The following is a 5,902-nucleotide window of genomic DNA, read 5'->3' as shown; positions in this document are numbered from 1 at the left end:
TACAAGAGAGGAAGACTCAGATGAAATGGACTAATAAGCTAACTGGGGCAATGGGGTTTGGTGTGTCAGAATATATGAGACTGGCTTAGGACAGCACAGGTTTCAGAGCTACTATGCATAGGGTTGTTTACGGTTTGCAGGCAACATGATAGCACATAACAACAACAAAGACTAAAAAAAACATTATATGTGTAAGATCACTAAAAAAATGACTAGAACTGTACATAGATAGGGAACTACCAGAAGTTCATGAGGGATTTAGAAGAGGCTGTAGCACTAGGTATATAATTTCTGATGTCAGGTGGATTCTGGCTAAAATTAAAGAATACCAAAAGAATGTCTATTTGTGCTTGATTGAATGTACAAATGCATTTGACTCTGTGGATCATAACAAATTGTGGCCGATATTGAGAAGAATGGGAATTCTATAGCACTCAAATGTGCTCATGTGGAACCTATACTTGGACCAAGAGGCTGTTGTGCAAACTTAGTAGGAAAACACTACATGGTTTAAAATTGGGAAGGAAGTGTGTCAGGGTTGTATTCTCTCTTAATTTCTTTTCAATCTCTGTGCTGAACAAATTATCCAAGAAGCTGAACTCTATGAGAGGAGTGTGGCATCAGGATTGGAGACTCATCAATAAACTGCATTAATGCAGATGACGCAACCTTGCTTCCTAAAAGTGAGGAGGACATGAAGTACTTGTTGCAAAAGATCAAGGGATGCAGCCTTTGGTATGGATTATATCTCAATGTCAAGAAGACAAACATTCTCACCACTGGACTGATAGGGAACATCATGACGAATGGAAAGGAAATTGAAACTGCCAATAGCTTCATCTTGATTGGATCCACAAATAATACCCTTGGTACTAGCAGGCAGGAAATAAGGAGACTCATTGCACTGAGAAAATCTGCAGTTAGTAACTTCTCCCTATTTATTGAGAAGTAATGATGTCAATTTGAAAATGAAAGTGCATCTGATTCGGGCCATGATCTTTCTGATCACTTGATGTGCATCTGAAAGCTGGACAATGAATATGGATGACTAAGAAGAATTGATTCCTTTGAGCTGTGGTGTTGGAGAAGAGCACATGGATGGCCAAAAGAACAAACATATGTCTTGGAGAGAGTGCAACCAGAGTGCTCTTTGGAGGCAGGAATGATGAGGCTTCACCTCACATACTTTGGGCATATTGCTAGTAGGTCCTATTCCTTGGAGAGGGACATGATTGTTGGAAGGATGAATGGTTGGCTTAGAAGAAACCTGAACTACATGGATTGATGCTTGACTGCTGCAATGGGCTCTTGTGTTTCAGGAAGTGTGAGGATGGAGCAGAATAGAACAGGGTTGAGATCTTTAATACATAGGACCGCTATGAGTCATGCTTGACTCAATGGCACCTGACACCAGTAACAATAATAACAACAATATATAGAGTTGCCTGGAAATGAAGTGTAGATTTAATATTTACATCTAAATTAACTTTATAGACCTTTTAAACAAACTCCTATTTTATCTATGAAAATAGATCATTATTTAGGTAACACTTGTCATAAATCAAGATTTTGTATTAATTACTGCTTTTGTAATATATGCAAATATGGGATATGATGAAGGTAAGAATTAATGGTCTCTTAGAACAAAGGAAGTTCTTAGATGGTGCAAGTAACACATTTCAATGCCATCTGAAATGCTGGAAGTTCAAGTCTACCCAAAGATGCCTAGAAAGAAAAGTCTGATTACTTAAATCTAATATATATATATAAATCCCTGTGAAGCTAGTCTTTGATTATCTACTGAACTTGTTATTTGTTTGCACAACCCAGAGAATCTTCAGATTGTAGGGGAGAATATTCTGAAAAGAAAAATTAGTAGACTCTAAATCTTCTTTTTTTTTTTTTTTTTTTAGACTCTAAATCTTAAGAGAGTTGGTGAACTAAAGTATTTCTACTGAAATAGTTTATGGAGCATGTTAATATATACCCTTCCTCCACATGATGCCTGAATTATATACCTATTTTACATCACAGAGAGAAAAATGGTTAATCTATGGCTATATAGCTACATCTTTTATATGCATCTAATTATACTTGTGAATATATATGAAAATTTGTCCCTAATTTACAACTATATTTAACATGGAAAAATTGAAGCTCTGCAACATTGTAAAAGATAAAATACAATTTATTGAAGTCAATATGCAGATGTAATCAGCAACAGGAAGCAACTGTAAAAGTTCCATCATGTTGTGATTCTTGATTTTGATTAAATGTTGAACTGTAGTACTAAAATTTTCATTCTAAATGTCAGTAGGGTTTAAAACATAACATGTAAAACATCATTTATTCCACAGAGCTCAAAAGTTATACAGTGACATTGTGAATGGCAAAAAAACCCAAACATATCTAAATTTTCGCAGTTAGAATTATGAGCAGTCACTTATGACTATTTAGTTGAGGGAAAATTTGATACAGTAACTGAGACTGCTGTTTCTGAAACTGAGGAGGAAGGACTTCATGCACTTGCTGCGGAGGGTCAAGGACTGCAGCCTTCAGTATGGACTGAGGCTCAATGTCAAGAAGACAAAGATTCTCACCACTGGACCAATTGGCAGCGTCAGGATGGATGGCGAAGAGATTGAGATTGTTCACAGCTTCAGTTTGCTCGGCTCCACAGTCAACACTCTTGGCACCAGCAGTCAGGAAATCAAAAAGCGTATCGCAATGGGAAAGTCTGCTGTTAGGGACCTCTCTAAAGTACTCAGGAGCAACAGTGTCTCTCTGGAGACTAAGGTGCGCCTGATACAGACCATGGTCTTTCCAATCGCTTGCTATGCATCAGAGAGTTGGACAATGACTAGGGAGGACAGAAGGAGAGTTGATGCTTTTGAGTTGTGGTGCTGGAGAAGGGTACTGAATGTACCCTGGACTGCCAGGAAAACAAACAGATTTATCTTGGAGAGGATTAAACCAAGCTACTCCTTGGAGGCAAGGATTCTGGGGCTTCGTCTGACATACTTTGGACATGTTGCCCGGAGGGACGGGTCCTTGGAGAGGGACATCATGCTTGGAAGGGTGGAGGGACAGCGCAGGAGGGGAAGACCCTCTATGAGATTGATTGATTCGGTGACTGGGGTAATCAGGATGGGTGTGTCGAAGGCAGTGCGGTTGGTGCAGGATACAGCAGGGTTTAGGGCTGTTGTGTATAGGTTTGCTATGAGTCGCAAATGACTTGACGGCACATAACAACAACACCAACAGCAATTGAGACTGTAACAAACAATGCAAAGGTGGTTCTTTTTAAAAACAATTTTATAAGCTCTGACCTAACTAAGAAAACTCTTGGTACTGACACTGACCTATATTAAATACTTCCTATGTAATCACTCTGACAGTTTCCTATTTCTAGTATATGACATCACTTCTCCACGGGCAACTCTAAATCCCTTGATACTTCAACTCTATTACACTAAAATCTGGAGGAGAAAAACCAGTCAGGATTATATAAAATATATTTTTGTGTGTTATGCACCAGAGAGTTGAACAATGACTAAGGAGAATAGAAGGAGAATTGATGCCTTTGAGCTGTGGTGCTGGAGAAGAGTACTGAATGTACCATGGGCTGCCAAGAAAACAAACAGATTCAATCTGTAAAGGGTTAAACCAGGCTACTCCTTGGAGGCAAGGATTCTGGGGCTTCGTCTGACATACTTTGGACATGTTGCAAGGAGGGACAGGTCCTTGGAGAGGGATATCATGCTTGGGAGGGTGGAGGGACAGTGCAGAAGGGGAAGACCCTCTATGAGGTGAATTGATCCAGTGACTGGGGTAATCAGGATGGGTGTGCCAGAGGCAGTGCGATTGGCACAGGATAGAGCAAGGTTTAGGGCTGTTGTACATAGGGTCGCTATGACTTGTAAATGACTCGGCGGCACATAACAACAACAACAACATTTTTGTGTGTGTGGGTTCATATCCAGATGGTTGAATTGTTAAAGGGACTAGATACAAATATCTTCTAATTAACTGGGATCACCCTAGTCAATAATGGAATTTATATCATCCTGGAAAAGAAAATGATATATTGTGTTACATGTTGAGCTCCTAACAGAAAGATATTTTAATTCCACCAACCAGTCCATGGGGGGAAAAGGGTCAGTATTCTCCCACAAAGATGTACACCTTTAAAAACCCAGTGTAGAATCACTGAGAGTTGGAACTGCTCTAGTAATGGGTTTGGCTTGGTATTTATTTAGCATAGTGGACCAAGAGCCAGTCTTTCATAAAATAATAAGGGGGTATTATGTGGTTTAAAATTAGGAAATGTGCATGTCAGACTTAAAATTTTTCACCATATTCATTCATTCTATATGCTGAACAAATAATCAGAGAACCTGGACTATATGGGGAAAAAAACCAACCAAAAAACCAACAACCAAAAACCACACAAAAAACCAACAAAACCAAAAACAACCAACTAAGCTTCCAGATAAGAGGAAGATTCATTAATAGCGGTCATATGCAAAATGCATATCTTGCTTGCAAATAGTGAAGAACTGACGTACTTCACTGATCAAAGACCAATGTCTTTCAGATAGATTGCACATTATCATAAAGAATAGAAATATAACTGGACCACCAGGTAACATTATTATAAATAGAGAAAAGGTTGAAGTTGTCATATATTTCATTTTACTTGGATTCAGCACTCAAGAAATGGTGTATTATATTGTGCACCTTAGCTGCAAAGCACTTCTTTAAAGGTTAAAAAGCAAAAACGTCACTTGGAGATGAAGGTACACCTGACTCAAGCCATCAGCCATCATATATCTGTTTTCAATTCTCTCTCTCTCCTCTCTCTCTCTCTCACACACACACACATACACAAGTGGCAAGAAGCTGCACTATAATCCCAGAGACACACGGTTCGAATTCACCAGATGCTCTGCCATGGAAGGAGGGACAATCTCCTCCTGTACCAGTCAGATCTGATTTGATGCTACACACAAATAGTAAAATAAAAAAGATTAAAAAGTTGATGTATTTGAATTATGGTATTATTGAAAAATAATGAATATTCATTCCATGGACTTCCAGAAGACCTAACAAGACTGTCCTTGAAAAAAGTGCAGCCAAAAATAATGAAAATTTGTCTCACATACTTGATACCTAAAATGAAGACACCAATAATATCTTCTTATTTGATTGCAGTCTGGAACGCACTGGGTTATTTAAGTATACATAATAACACTAAACTGTTTAAGAAAAACGATACATGGTACCTTATTTCTAAAACATACCTGCCCATTAATTATCAAGAAGGAGATTATTTTTGGTGAATTAGTGTACCAAGAAAAAAATAAGATGATGATTAACAAACAGGATCAGACATAACAGTAATTGTGAGGGTGGTACAGAAATGGAGACCCGGTGGTATTTCATTATATTACACATAGAGTTATTATGAATTGGAATCAAATAAACTTCATCTACCAGCAAAGAGAGAAAGAGAAGGAGAGAGTGAAAGAAAGATAGAAAGGAGGGAATACAAGTAATCTAATGGACACAGAGAACCAGATAATCTCAAGTATTAATCCCATCTCATAACTTTTCAAGCTTTGTTATTAGCAGATGTTGTTGCTGTTGTTGTTGTTGTTATGTGCCATCGAGTCATTTCCGACTCATAGCGACCCTATGCACAACAGCCCTAAACCCTGCTCTATCCTGCACCTCTGACACACCCATCCCGATTACCCCAGTCACCAAATCAGTCGATCTCATAGAGGGTCTTCCCCTCCTGCGCTGTCCCTCAACCCTCCCAAGCATGATGTCCCTCTCCAAGGACCCGTCCCTCCTGGCAACATGTCCAAAGTATGTAAGACGAAGCCCCAGAATCCTT

Source organism: Elephantulus edwardii, unplaced genomic scaffold (genome assembly GCF_000299155.1).
Source record: "Elephantulus edwardii isolate Elephantulus edwardi_28Jun2011 unplaced genomic scaffold, EleEdw1.0 scaffold00056, whole genome shotgun sequence".
NCBI classification, from domain to species: domain Eukaryota; kingdom Metazoa; phylum Chordata; class Mammalia; order Macroscelidea; family Macroscelididae; genus Elephantulus; species Elephantulus edwardii.
The sequence above is the reverse complement of the archived record's forward strand: the minus strand, read 5'-3'. Positions refer to the sequence as shown.